This window comes from Aotus nancymaae, unplaced genomic scaffold (genome assembly GCF_030222135.1).
Source record: "Aotus nancymaae isolate 86718 unplaced genomic scaffold, 86718_ANA_hifiasm-v0.15.2.pri h1tg000141l, whole genome shotgun sequence".
Classification (NCBI taxonomy): Eukaryota; Metazoa; Chordata; class Mammalia; order Primates; family Aotidae; genus Aotus; species Aotus nancymaae.
Genome location: NW_026988556.1, coordinates 244,577 through 260,386, shown reverse-complemented (window position 1 = coordinate 260,386; position 15,810 = coordinate 244,577). Strand labels below are relative to the sequence as shown.

The 15,810-nt window shown below is 39.5% G+C and overlaps 1 long non-coding RNA gene across 1 annotated transcript; it reads right to left on the bottom strand.

The window, feature by feature from the left end:
- Positions 1–704: 704 nt before the first annotated feature.
- On the bottom strand, positions 705–13,910 carry LOC105734260 (uncharacterized). Its single transcript, XR_001111459.3, has 3 exons — positions 13,838–13,910; positions 3,769–4,094; positions 705–3,267 (listed from the first exon to the last, which is right to left on the bottom strand). It is a non-coding gene; the product is annotated as an uncharacterized LOC105734260 (long non-coding RNA).
- Between the last annotated feature and the right edge of the window lie 1,900 nt (positions 13,911–15,810).

Genomic DNA, 15,810 nt, shown 5'->3' with positions numbered 1-15,810 from the left:
TTTTTGTTTTTTTTTTAACTTTATCATTCTAATATGTGTGTTGCTGTATCTCAGTAAGGTTTAATTGGGCCTTCCTGAAACTAATGACACATTCTCATTTTGACCTTATTTATTACCAAGAGATGATAGGATTTTTCCTTTATTATAGATAAACTTTCACCATATATATCTAATAGAAATATATTTATAGAAAAAATCCTATCATAATAGAAATATCTTTCACATATATGAGAGATATTTGTTCACAAATACCGTGTGCACACAGATACTCGTTCCATATGGGATAGTGATGATTCAGTCGTGGTATCTCCCTTGAGTGATTATGTCTGTGAACTTTCTCTAAAGAAACTATCCTCTCCCAGCACTTTGGGAGGCCGAGGCGGATGGATCACGAGGTCAAGAGATCGAGAACATCCTGGTCAACATGGTGAAACCCCGTCTCTACTAAAAATAAAAAAAATTAGCTGGGCATGGTGGTGCGTGCTTGTAATCCCAGCTACTAAGGAGGCTGAGGCAGGAGAATTGCCTGAACCCAGGAGGCAGAAGTTGCGGTGAGCCGAGATCGCGCCATTGCACTCCAGCCTGGGTAACAAGAGCGAAACTCCGTCTCAAAAAAAAAAAAAAAAGAAAATAAAAGAAACTATCGTATCAAAGTTATTACCTCTTTAAACCATTGGTTGAAACCAGTGTAGATTAGAATAATATTAGACTATAGCTGACCTGCCATTTTCTTTATGTGACAGAAAATTTGCATCTAGAAATTTATTAGGGTATCTATCTTTAAAAGCAGTCAAGGCAACATCTTTCTTGAGTCTTTTCTCTGTGGAAAATTCCAGACTCAAAGCCAGAGATAAACCAACATAGTGAAGGAGAGATCATTTGCATCATTGTCAAATGGTGCAATTATTCTACTTTCTGAAATTGCTTATATCCACACATCATTGATATTGAGCATTGTCACGAGGTTGGATTTTGTAGAAATAACTGCTTGTTTACTGTGTTTTCCTCAGTCCTGAGGCTGTATTTTACTTTTTCTAATCTTAATTGAATGCTTCTGATTAAGTAGGTATTTTTTGGTGCACATGCATGCACACAAAGCTTTAATTTGAAGTAGGAAATAGGATTATTTATCTTTGTTCTCTGGTTTCCACCTTTCTGGCATGCAAGTCAAATACCTGTCCTTTGTAAATGGGCTTCCTGGATTTCTGGGGAAATTATCTCCAGTATTTCAGCCAGAAGTCTACCTGCTAACCTTGAAAATCAGTGGTAGTTATGTTGTGGATGGTTAAGTTATGGGATGCAAGAGGAAGAGAAAGAATGAGTAGAGGAAGTGTTTTTAAAAGATTTCACGGCAATGCTGGCAGCACATTTTAAAGAACTGCATCCAAGTTATTATGGCCACTGTGGCAAATACAGTGCTAAGTTATTTACTGGAATCCTCTGATTTAATGAATATAAGCCAGGTCACTATCTTTACCTTTGGAGATGTGGAAACTGAGGTTCAAAGATTTTAAATAATTTGCTGAAGTTCATTGTGGATGTCTTGGCAGAGCCTAGGTGTGAATCTGGGCCTATATATTCTAGAACGTGATTTTAATCACTATGTTGTACTGACTTGACTAGGTCCAGAAGATCAGGTTATCAGGAAAGACAGAAGAACAATTTGTATAGCCTTGGAAATTTTTTTCTATTCATGTCTCTAAAAAATTGGTTTATGCTAGATAAATGACATGGATTTAACTATAAAAGTGTGCTAAGCACTTAGGCCATAGCTGGATGCTCCACTGAAGATTAACACAGACTGTCTACACTCAACTGTTTCTAGAAAGAAACATCAGCAAGATTAGGCAAACATAAATAAGCCTCAACAAATTCCCCAGTGCCTTTTCTTTCTTTCCAAGTTCTGGATGCCTGTATCCCCTCCTGATGAAACACTCTAGATCTGTGTTTCGAAAGGCCTTCATCATCATCCCATTGAGACCCTGTAGATAGTTAATTTTACAAGTCAACTAGGCCACAGAGTACCCAGGAAGTTGGTCAAACATTACTCTGGGCATGTCTGTGAGGGTATTTCTGGAGGAGATTGGTATTTGAATTGATGAACTGAATAAAGCAGATCATCTTCTAATGTAGACTGGCCTCATCCAAGCAATTGAAGGCTTGAAATAAAAGAAAAAACTCTGAACTTCCCCCAAGTAAGAAAGACTTCCTCCTGCCTGACTGCATTAGAACTGAGATGCTGGCTTTTCTCTGCCTTTGGACTTGAACTGAAACCTCAGCTCTTCCTGAGTCTTGAGCTTGCTGACCTTCTGACTGGATCTACACTATCAGCTCTTCTGATTCACAGGCCTTTGAACTGAGACTGTAACTATATCATTTCCTCTGGGTCTCTGAGCTTGCCGACTCACCTCACCCTGCAGCTGTTAGGACTTTTTAGCATTTGTAATCACATGAGCAAGTTCTTTATAGTAAGTCTCTTCACACACACACACACATGCACACACATGCACACATGCACACACTGTATAGGTTCTGTTTCTCTGGAGAACCCCAACACAGACTCCTAATTTGATTTCCTCTCCATAACCCCATGCCAAGTGATCATTCAGCCTGTGGGTGTAATTTTTTACTTTCCTGGCTCAGGGGGATGTGGAGTTGGTCTCTTCTGCTCTGCCAAACCATAGTAGGTAGGTCTTTCTTTTTATTACCAAATTTATGTTGCTAGGTGCTTAGCATTCCACTCCCCACCCTTTAATCTCTGAAGTCTAAAGCATCTGAGATGTTGTGAGGCTGTAGTGGAAGTGAGTTTCCTTCAGGAGGTGAGTCTTCCAGGGGCTGCCTGAAGTCTTGGCCCCACGCAGACTTCTTGCCTCCAGGTCAGGCATCCATGTACTTGAAGTACTGAAGCAGGCAGAATGCAGCCCCCTGAGGCACAGGTAGTGTCCGGACCTTGTTCCAGGGAAATTTGGACCATCTGCAAATGTTGACTCGGTTCTTGCCTACAGGGTCTCTCCAGGTAAATGCTGTCATCCTGAGATTCACAGACTCTGAGTTCAAAAACCTCCAAGTCTGTCTTCAACTTCCGCCTCAGAGCAGGATTTTGGTTTCTAGTGTAGTGGGAGAGTTTTTTCCCCCTTCTCATTCCCTGAAGAGTCTAAGCTTTGGAATACAAATGTAAGAAAGGGCTCCATTTTCCTCTGCTTTGTGCTCATCCCTTCCCCGAGGCAATGAGGAAAGGCAACTTGGCTGCTTGCGAAGAATCAAGGGCTAAGAGGGACAAGAAAAGAAAAGTCTTAGAGGTGCACAGAAGGAGTCAATTAACATTTCAAACATAGTATTGTTATATTTTCTCAAATATGTCCTGCAATAGAGACTTAACCAGTTTGCCTCCTGCCAATCCGGGAAAACATTCAATTTTTGGTTGGTGCTTTTAGCAGGAACTCAGCTTTCTCCAGGTTTAACATCTTTAGTTCCTTCCTTCCTTTCATCCTTCAACTATTCATTCTCATGTGTCATTTATTTAAGTCTTCCTTTGTCCTGGTTGCTTTCTTCGAATGTGCTGCATGTCTCTTTTGAGGCTTGTGGCTGAGACTGGCCACCACTTGTGGTCTGACCCAGGACACCTACATAACCACAAGTGGTTTATATTTTAGTGATAAAAACCATCTGAACCCTAGAGTGCAAATGTGCATGTGCACACACACACACACACACACACACACACACACACTGTAAGTTTGAGACTTAGTCAAGGATACAGAAACTTACCAAAAGCAATATGGCTACACAGAGCAAAAGCAGCTGCCGAATATCTTCCTGCTGCTTCACTTGGACCCCAGAGTCTCTAATGGGTGAGGTGGGGGCATGTAGCTACTGGTAACATTATCCATGTAACATTATCCATGTGAGGTAAGGCATTGCAGGATCCAAGAAGCTTAAGTTTGTGCTGGGTTAGAGTCACTTTATCTTGTGCCTTTCATCACCATTCAGAAAGAATCTATATACTCAATACTTAATTCTTCAAGGAGATATTTGCAAACTTTAGACTCTGCTGGTTGTTGAGCCAAACTCAGGTCAGAGCATTCCATCCTCACCTGGGGAAAAAAGCAATCAGTGTGTAGGCATTTCTGAGCACTCTTTCCGTGCCCTCAGCTCTCTAGCATCCTGGAAAGCCCATTCATTCACACACTGTAGAACACATTATTGCTCTTTAATAGTGGCTTCACCTGGCTGTGGAGAGATTTGCTCTATGCAGTGTAGCTTAGTGGTAGACCTGGCTTTGCCAGACAGCACAGAATTTAAAGCTGTTGTCTTGTATTCTCCCTGCCCATCATCCCTTAATACCAGGCTTAAGAACATAAAAATTCTGATCAAATTTCTTCCGTAGGAGTGGAGAACTGGGAAGATCATCTTTGTCTGTGTGAAAGAAGTGTAGACCCACCATCCAATTTGGAAAAAAACAATGACTCATGAGAGATTGAGCATGCAAAGGGACAAGGGTCAGGCCACATGTGACAGTAGAACAGTGACTCATGAACTCCACAGCCACCAACCCAGGACCACCAAACCACAAGCTCTGTAGCATCAGCCCATTGTCATCAAGACTTAGACAGTGACTGCTGCTCCCCTAATTGTTGCCACTTAGAACTGAGGATCAAACAGAGAAAGTCCAATATGCTTCACAAGCCAATCGCTTAAGATGTCTGCTCCTGGTTAGCCCATCTCTGGCTTCCCCGTGCCAGCAGCCTCTAATCAAAGCATACCTGAAGCCTTCTCTTTTTTCATTATAAAGTTTTCTCATTCCCTGCCTGACTTTGACTCTGCCAAATGCAATTGACAGTGGCTGACTCCTTGTTATATCAAGTTCTAATTAAATAACCTCTGTTCTCATTTTGGGGGTATCTTTATTGACATGCCCCATCATTTAATTTTCACAACAACATTATGAATAAAATATGACTGTTTATCTCCATTGCTCAGGTGAAGCATAGAGGGGATATGTTATCTGCATGAAGTCACATCATGGCTAAGTGATAGGTTAGAATTTGAAACTACATTTGTTGGCCTTCTAAGGCCCTGCCTTTAAACTGGGACTGTATTACCATGAGTGCTTAGGAGCTATGCATTGATAATCTGCTGGAGGATTGGTAAGAGTTGAGATCGGTAGATGATCATGTGTATGTTGTTGCTTTTTTTTTTTTTTTTTAAAGTATGTCTTCATTAGTCCTCAGGACAGAGATGGCTAGCTGATCACCAGCAACTTGGCATTCCCTTTCTATGAGGTTGAGTGCTATTTAGCTGGGTTTTACATTTCCCAAGGCTCTTGAATTTAGGTAAGGCCTTTGACTATTTTGGACTTATTTAATGTGAACCTAAATTATGATGTGTTATTTGGAAGAGATGGTTAAATTTCTGGTAAGCCATGCCTACACTCATTTTATTCCATGAAAACAGTGGTATATCTTGCTGCAGTTGCAAGCAGTAAAAGATGGAAGGAACTCAGATCCCTTAGTTTGTGCTTAGAGGATAGCCACACAGGAGAGCAGCCAGTCCAGGAATATCCATGTTGCATTTGGCATAAATGAGAAATAATTGTTGGTTATATTAAGTCATTAAGGTTTTGGGGTTCTTTGCTCACTTAGCCTACCCTGATTAATATACTTCTCTTTAAGGACACTTTTACAGGGAAGATTAGGCCCCCAGATTGTTTCCTACTAACAATTATATTTCACCTGGATAACTAATACGTAGACGCTGATGTTTTCTGGAAAGTGTTTATAGAATTTTTAGTGTGTAGAGCTAGAAATGCAAGCACAGTAGACTGTTGTACTAAGAGTTGACATTGAATGCAATTGATTGTTGCCACACCGGGAACAGGACAGACAAGGTAAATAAATTATGAATTCTGGGGGAAAGGAGTTTGCAATAGCTGGTATTTCATTTCCCTCTTAACCCCCTGTGACTGTAAATGTGCTTATAGATATATTTTATTAATCATTGTTTTGATATACTTGGAGTTTGCAAGTGGCTATTATAGCTAGGGGATTTCTGGACACCCCTCTAGCTAATCAGATTAGGGACACAAATGCTGCAGTGACAAGCCAGTCTTTGTATGAAAAGACAAATGGAAAAGCTCTCCCTCACCAGCACTTGTAACTAGCTATTTGTTTAATATAACAGCTTTAGGCCTCTTTCCCACTGTGCTGTCTTCACTTCTGTCTACAGATGATGGACTTTAGACTGAAAATTACATGAGAGATACTTAACAAATGGATATCTTTCTAAGGACATCATCAGAATAAAACACTTCAAAGTTCACTTTATGCTGCTTGAAGAAAGATAGCGTTGATACGATGTATTGAAAGAGCCGTAACAACCATAACTTAAAAAGACTTGTTCATTTTATAAAGGAGGCAAAGTACATATATCATTAGTGGTACAGTACTCTAAATCTTGAGAGGAGAGTATAGACTTTGCATAACTTCAGACTTACCCACAATAAAGTGTGTGTGTACTGGTTTATTTCTATCTACACTTCACAGGGTAGCAGTAACTGCTAGTCTCAAAACTTGATTCTTTCCAAGGACAGCTCACAGTGAGGTCTGACCCAATCTGACATCACCCCAGGTCTCGGGAAACTCAGTGAGATCTCTTCTTATCCTGATAGTCTGTCTTGGTAAGCTTGCCATATTACCTTTTACTGTAGAAATATCTTCTTAATTTTTGTCTGGTTGTTGCTCTGCCTGGTTTACCATTCATCTGTTTTGTTCACTGCTGCATCTCCAGTGCCCAGCATACTGCCTAGCACCTAGAATACATTAATTCACTATTGCTGGAATATGCACAGAGGTAAGCAGCATGACTGGAGATGGCGAGAATTGGAGAAGTCTTAACATCTGAATGTAAGATGGGGCTTGGGACAAAATGTGAAGATTAGGTAAGTTTGAATATGCAAAGATAAAAGTATTCCATGTAGGGAATGAAACACTCAGGAGCTAAATCTAGAAGTCAGGAATGAGTTCAGTATGTTTAAGGGATAGGAAGTAGACAGTTGGGGAGGCTGGAGGAATGGAAAGTGTGTTGCATGGTTTTAGAATGTCAAGCATTAATAGAAGTATGCAAAATTCTTCATTGAAAATTACAGGATAGCCTTGCTTTAACTCAAAAGTTGTAAAATGCCTTTTATGAAATAACTTTTCAGGTTAGAGCAGGCAGTCTTAACAACCTTCAGCTCAGCTATCTTAGCTCACTTAGGAAGAACAATAAATCAGAAAGAACATTCATCCTCGTCAAACCTGTTTTCCAGCAACAATGATTATTACTAACATGTATTTTATCATTGCATTAGTCAGGGTTCTCCAGAGAGACACAATCAGTAGGCTCTTTCTGTATGTTTGTCTGCCTGCCTGCCTGGCTATCCATCTATGTATCTATGAGGAAATTTAGTATAGGAATTGTCTCACACAATTCTGGAGGCTGAAAAGTCCTACAACTTGCAGTTGGCAGGCCAGAGGACATGGGAAGCCAGTAGATAATTCAGTTTTGCGTCCAAAGGCCCAAGAACTGGGAATGCCAATATGCAAGGGCAGAAGACTGATGTCATAAGCCAACTAAAGAGAACAGATTCACCCTTCCTCTGCTTTTTTGTTTTATTTGGACCCTCAGGGGATTGGACAATGCCCACTCACATTGGTAAGGGTGGTTGTTACTCAGTCTGCCCATTCAAATGCTAATATCTCCTCAAAACACCCTCACAGACATATCTGAAAATAATGTTTCACCAGCTATCCAGGCATCCCTTAGCCCAGTCAAGTAGACACCTAAAATCAACCATCATACCTATGTTCTTTAATTTATTTTCCAAGAACCAAGTATTTTTATGATCCCCATTATGCATATCAGGAGACTGTGTACTGAGAGTTTAAGGAACTTTCCCAGAGGAATATAGGCAGTGAGTGACAGACTTATTTGTGGATTCATGATATGTTTTTGTCCAACATATAGTCACTATATAATGCTAGCCTTTGCCTTCATTTTAAAAGGGAATGATTTTTAACATTTAGGCTAAAATCTTTACACTTTTCTTTGGGATCTTTAAGTTTAGACAGTGTCACTTTAAGAGAGGTCCTTCACAGTGATTATTCAAGTAGAACTAAGAACACTACAAGAATGCAGTGGATTCAGTATCCACATACTGGATGACCTGGGCTCGAATCCCAGTGTGCTATTTACTAGCTATGTAACTTAAGCCTGTTTTCTCATCTGTAAAAGTTGAGATAATACTTCTTAAGGGATTTGAGGCTTAATTAAGATACTGTATGTAAACCACTTCACACTGTACCTGGCATGTGGAAGAGCTCTGTAAATGCTGTTAGTAGTGCCTTCCAAAGTGTACAGAGTTGCCTTAACAATGGTAGAACTATTTTCCTAGTTCAAAGATATACATTGCCTTACCTTTCTTTTTTTCTTATAGAGAACATATGTTGGAGTACCTGGCATTCTATGTCATGAGAGAATGAACCAGAATGGGGCATATGCTTCTAACCTGAAGACAAGACTGCAGAACTGACTACAGACACAGTCCTGCAATGCTTAAGGACAGGGATACATTCTGAGAAATGCATCATTATGCAGTTTAATCATTGTGCGAATATCATAGAGTATCTTACACGAAGCTAGATGATATATGCCTACTACATACCTAGGCTCTGTGCTATAGCCTGTCACTCCTGCTTACAAACCTGCACAGTATGCTACTTTACTAAATGCTGTATAACACAATGGTAAGTATTTATTTATGTACCTATACATATCTCAACATAGAAAAGGTTCAGTAAAAATATGGTATTACAATCTTATAGGACCACCATTTTACATGCAGTCCATCATTGACCAAAACATCATTATGCAGTATATGACTGTATTTATGTAAAAAAATTTTAAAATAATAAGGCATGTTTATTATTAAGCATGTCTTATTTTTAATAATAAGGCATTTTAAAAAACCCTGAGATTAAAAGAGGATTCAGAAAGTGCTGAAGGGACTCCTGTTTGAACCCTGAAATTTCTCTAGCACTGTTCCTTAACTTTTGGGGTCACTGGCCAGTTAATAATTGTAGGAAAACCAGGAAGCATCTACCTTCTAAATGTACCTACACATAAAATTATGTATACAATTTTGGGGATTCACAGAAAAGTCTTTAAGAGTCTATCCATGTCATTACTCTCAGTATGAGAGCACCTGGCCTGGGTGAAAATATCTACCAGGAGGCTTTTCTCTGTGGCAAACATGGAGTTGGAGGTTAAAGGCCAAGGAGGAGTTTTGTAGGTAGAAAAGAAAGAAAGAGGCCAGGTGCGGTGGCTCACGCCTGTAATCTCAGCACTTTGGGAGGCCAAGGCGGGTGGATCACATAAAGTCAGGAGTTCAAGATCAGCCCAACCAACATGGTGAAACCCCATCTTTATTAAAAATACAACAATTAGCTGGGTGTAGTGGCATATATCTGTAATCCCAGCTACTCAGGAGGCTGAGGCACAAGAATCACTTGAACAGGTTGCAGTGAGCCTAGATCACATCACAGCACTCCAGCCTGGGTGACAGAATGAGACTGGGTCTCAGAAAATAGAGAGAGAGAAAGACATTTCAGTAGAGGGGATTTCATGCATGAAGTTACAGAAGGGTGAAGGGAGTAGCGGAGCAGTCTCTGGGGAAGAGCACAGAGGCTGGGACTAGATGAAGAACAGTTTTTTATGCCATGATAAGGAGTTTCACTTTGTCTTTTAGACAGGTAGTATCCAAGTGCTCAGAGGTTTACAATGGAATGGAGTTAATGGAGGTCTCAAAGCCCCTAGTTATAACTAGAGAAGCTACATTTTATGATTTATATATAAGATTTGGTTTGAGTTATATAGCTTTAAAATGTTGGAAAAATGTTATAAGCAATAGAAACCAGAGAAAAATTTTAAACAGGAGATTGACCTGAGCCCATTTGTATCTGAAAAGATAATGGGCCACTGAAGCATCAGAACACCAAGCAGGAGGCATCACACTACCTGACATCAAACTATACTACAAGGCTACAGTAATCAAAACAGCATGGTACTGGTACCAAAACAGAGATATAGATCAATGGAACAGAACAGAGGCGTCGGAGGTGACACAACATATCTACAACCACCCGATCTTTGACAAACCTGACAAAAACAAGCAATGGGGAAAGGAATCCCTGTTCAATAAGTGGTGTTGGGAAAACTGGCTAGCCATATACAGAAAGCAGAAACTTGACCCCTTCCTGACACCTTACACTAAAATTGACTCCAGATGGATTAAAGACTTAAACATAAGACCTAACACCATAAAAACCCTAGAAGAAAACCTAGGCAAAACCATTCAGGACATAGGCGTAGGCAAGGACTTCATGACCAAAACACCAAAAGCATTGGCAACAAAAGCCAAAATAGACAAATGGGACCTGATCAAACTCCACAGCTTCTGCACGGCGAAAGAAACAGTCAGTAGAGTGAATCAGCAACCAACAGAATGGGAAAAAAATTTTGCAGCCTACCTGTCAGACAAAGGGCTGATATCCAGAATTTACAACGAGCTAAAAAAGATTTACAAGAAAAAAACAAACAAGCCCATTCAAAAATGGGCAAAGGATATGAACAGGTACTTTACAAAAGAAGACATACATGAGGCCAACAAACATATGAAAAAATGCTCATCATCACTGGTCATTAGGGAAATGCAAATCAAAACTACGTTGAGATACCATCTCACGCCAGTTAGAATGGCGATCATTAAAAAAACTGGAGACAACAGATGCTGGAGAGGATGTGGAGAAATAGGAACACTTTTACACTGTTGGTGGGAGTGTAAATTAGTTCAACCATTGTGGAAAACAGTGTGGCGATTCCTCAAGGACCTAGAAATAGAAATTCCATTTGACCCAGCAATCCCATTACTGGGTATATATCCAAAGGATTATAAATCGCTCTACTATAAGGACACATGCACACGAATGTTCATTGCAGCACAGTTTACAATAGCAAAGACCTGGAACCAACCCAAATGCCCATCGATGATAGACTGGACAGGAAAAATGTGGCACATATACACCATGGAATATTATGCAGCCATCAAAAACGATGAGTTCGCGTCCTTTGTAGGGACATGGATGAACCTGGAAACCATCATTCTCAGCAAACTGACACAAGAACATAAAATCAAACACCACATGTTCTCACTCATAGGTGGGTGTTGAACAATGAGAACACATGGACACAGGGAGGGGAGCACTATACACTGGGGTCTGTTGGGGGGGAGAGGGGGGGATAGAGGGGGGTGGGGAGTTGGGGAGGGATAGCATGGGGAGAAATGCCAGATATAGGTGAAGGGGAGGAAGGCAGCAAATCACACTGCCACATATGTACCTATGCAACAACCTTGCATGTTTTTCACATGTACCCCAAAACCCAAAATGCAATAAAAAAAAAAAAAAAGAACACCAGTGAGGAAGTCAGTAGAGTCACACCTCTAGCTCAGCACTGTCCATACTTTCTGCAGTGATGAGAATGTTTTACATCTGTGCTGTTCCATGCAGAAGGCACTGGCCACACATGGCGACCGAATGCGAAATGTGACCAGAGTGATGGAAGAGCTGAAGTAGTAATATTATTCGACTGTAATTAGTTTAAATAGCTGTGTATGGCTACAGTTACCATTTTAGGCAATACAGCTCTGATCAGTGGTCTCCCATTCCAGAAAGGAATGTAGCCCTGCTCATATCTTGATTTTAGCACACTGAGACCTGTGTTAGACTTCAGACCCGTGTAACTGTAAGATAATGCATTTGTATCATTTTAAGCCGCTACATTTGTGGTAAGTAGTTATTGCAGCAGTAGAAAAGTGATGCAGTTATAAATCTAAAATGGCATCATTAAAGGGGCTTTTGGGCAAATGTTATTTCAGATTAAAAGTTACCAACTGAAATAATAATTTTTTTGAAAAGTTTATTCTTTTTTTGATTATTTGAGTAGTATATGGGCATTATGCAAAATTTGGAAAAAGCACAGGATACTATAAAGAGAAAGAAAGGCCCTTGCAGAGGCAGATAATAATATCTGGATATATTCTCTTTAGTTTTTTAAGTATTTTTGTTGTGAAGATGACAGTGAGCTAACAGTTTTTGAGTGATTATTATGTGCCAGTTCCTGTTCTAAATACTTTACTGATATTAACTATTAACTCATTTCATCCTCATTACAATCTGTGGCCTAGGCATAGTCTTCCCATTTCCCAGATGAAGAAATTGAAGCAAAAGGCTTTTCTGATTTGACACGGCAGAGTGAGGCATCTGCCCCAGGCAGTAAGTGTCACAGCAAAGCTTAATCCTATGCTATACTGCCTATATTCTGAATATATTACTTTTAATCTTGATTTGTTTCAGTTAACCCTTTAAATTAAAAATTTTCTCATGTTATTGCCAACTCTTAACTGTGATTTGCAGATTGTGTAGGCGGTACAAGTGTCACCTTTTTCTTTTTGCCACATTTATGCCAAAAATTCGAATGACCTCTTTATCATTGAGAAGAGATATGTTAGACATAGAAACTCTTTGGCTTAAAAATGAAATTAGCACAATGCCATTTTATTAATAGAGATGGAGGGTATGGGAGCAAGTGTCAAATACATTTGTAAAGTTATTTACTTGGAACTTGAAGTTAATTTTCCTGTAAAGTTATATGATACATAATTGGACCCTCAGTAGCTCCCATCTTCCCATATGCCTATTTTTCCTGTGAAGTAATGGAAATACTAAATGCCGTTAGTATGTTCAAGTTCAACCCAAGAGCTTCTGTATAAGCAAAAGAAAATTCTCCCTAGGGAATGCAAATATCAAATTAGTATAAAATTGATCAGAACAGAGATATGTAAAGTTACCACTAAGAAGCAAAATAGCTTTTGGGCCTATAAGAATGTTACTCAAAGAAGGAACACTCAGCAAATTCTTAGCCCTGGAAGAAGTGAGAAATTAACCCAATTGAACAACCATTGGCAGCATCCAAGGTGGTAATCCATATTCTAGAGGGAGCTTTGGCCAATGATGACTGAAGGGTCTGTCTCTCGGAAGATAGATCCATCAGCCTGTTTTAGGTCGTGTAACGAAAATCAGCTAACTCTCTTGTTTTCTTTGCATACTCGCCTAATAACTTCTGGTTAAAATTGGGCTTCTTATATAGGTCTACAGGGAGACATTTCTCTGGTTTGTTGCCACAAGTATTACAGCTCTGTCACAATTATGTTTATTATTGTAAATTAAAAGATAGGTGTTGCAGTGCTATAAATGTTTCCTGAGTTTGATTAATTCAAATGTACCCCGAGAGATGGGTCCATTCTTAGCAAGCTGACAAAATCAGACCTCAAGCAGAGCCTGTAATCTGAAGGTCAGGCCCTGAGCCAGGTACCCACCAGGTAGCCTGGGTCTTCCCCTTGCTTTACATTGTCATTGTCCAAAGCTAGGCTCCTATTACTATTTAAGTAATTTCAGTGTATGTTTGTAATAAAAGAATAGAAAAAATGTAGTTGCAGTCAGTAATTACTACAAAAGGATGGTAAGGGCAAAAAATAACAGTTTAATTGGAGAACGATGTAGCGGCTGCTGCTACTGATAATGATGAATAACATTAATTGTGGACTTAAAAATTTGTGAGGCATTGAGTTATACACTTTAAATAAGTTATTTCATTTAATCCTAACAATCCCAAGAGGAAGGTACATTATTGTACACAATTTACCAAGGAGGAAATTGAGGGATTTAAAGGTCAAGTAGCTTACCCATGGTCAGATATCCAGCAAGTGCAGAGCCAAGATTACAGTCCAAGCAGCACAAGTCTTGGCCCAAACTCTTGATTGCAAAGCTCAATTAAGGAGCTGGAAGGAAGCTCTGGGGGAGAAACTATGGGAGCCCTTTATTTCAGTTTCAGGACTGGATTTCTCTGGTTTATGGTTAAACTTTCTTCTTTTTGACCAGGTATATCATTAACTTCTCATCCTGACTAGTCAGGATATGATTTCAGTCTTGGCTTACTAAATCAAATGGTGGGGTTGGGGTGGAGATCTAAGAAAAGTGGTAAGAATTGGAAGAGGCTGAGACAGAGTGAGATGGAAGGGGTCAAAGATAATATATGTGTAGGGAAAAGGTGGCCAGATTAAAAAAAATTAAGCAGTGTACATCAACAGAAGGAAAGAGGGACAGCGGGTTTGATGTCCAATCATAATCCTTTTGAGGGAGGAAAAAAAGTGGATCAGACAGCAGTAACCAGAAGAATCTTTGTTTCTGACTGGAGAGGCAATGCAGGGGGTGATGGAAGCATACTCAGTTGGATGTCAGCCTGCATGTTCCCTGATTTGTAACTGGAAGTCCCTGCTATTCCCTTTAAGCTCTGGAACCATTTTATTGCTTTCATAAACTACTACTAGTTATCTTCTTTTAGGGGGAAATAACAGATGGTCATGCTGGAACTGAGCTTTTTATCTGAATCTTCAAAATCATTTTGTGCACAATTTATGAGGTTCACTTCTTTGCAAATTCAGTGCTTTCTTGTAGCTTTTCCTTTTGAGATGAGCCACAAGAGCCTCACTTTTGTTGGGCATTGCCTATTAGTGGCAAAACTCCTTTCTTATTTAATCAGCTTCTCTAAAGCAATAAGGCTGAATCCAGATAGGTGCTGTTTATAAGGGCAAAGATTTTGGTGGGCTAACTAAAAATAACACATGGAATCTGCCACCCGGGTCTCCCTTTCATATTCATCTTGTATTTTTATGCATTTTGCTCAAGAAGTTCCTCCTAGTAAGTCAGCCCCTATGAGCATGGAATAAATTTGACTGGGTTAAGTGTTTGTGGCTATAGAACAGACAACCCCAACCAGTCATGTGGTAAGAAGGCAAGGCTGACATAATCCCAGATCCTTGCCTTGTTGGGTTCAGATTATACAGAGGATCATTGCATATGCTCTCAGTTGAATGAAAAAAATGAGTAAAATGTATTTTCTATGAAAAAAACTCAGAAAATGGTATGCTTTTCATAATTAGTAGAAACCTGCAAGATAGTTGGATACATACTGCGCTCACAAAACAACCGAACCAAAATCGACCTTGCAAACCTAAGCATCTTCATAGTTTATTTTGTTTTACAGGCTTGTTTCCCAAATCATTTGGAATTAATACTGTTCTGGTTTGTTATTCAAATTCTTGAATCCACCAGAGATACTTTCAGCCAGCTTTTGTGCAGTCTAAGACTCCAGGGTGGCAGTAGAATGTCTAAGAAAACACAAATTTTGGAGTCAAAGCCTTTGAGTCTGCTACGTAGAAGCTGCATAACTTCAGGCTAATTGTTAAGGTCTTTAAATCCTTCAGTTTTTCTCAACTGCAAAATGGAGATAATAACAACTATCTTCCAAGGTTATTACAAAGATTAAATCACACACACATACATGTTTATATATTACATAGTTTGTACTTTGCATGAATGTATGTTTGTGTAAAGTGCTGGCCTGTAATACATACGCAATAAACAATAGTTGCATCATTGTTGTTTGGTTGCACTTTGTTCCTCTGTTGTCCTTGTGAAGGAAGAAGTGCTTCTCTCAGTGTTGGATATTGTTTGCTTATGAAATCTCTGAAAAGTTCTTCCATAAAGAAGCTTGTTAAAATTCTTATATGCTGAATGTTCTCGAACTCATTTCATCACCAAACCGGTTTTTCCAGTAATAGCTATTAATATCCTGTGGATCCACTGCTCTGCATAC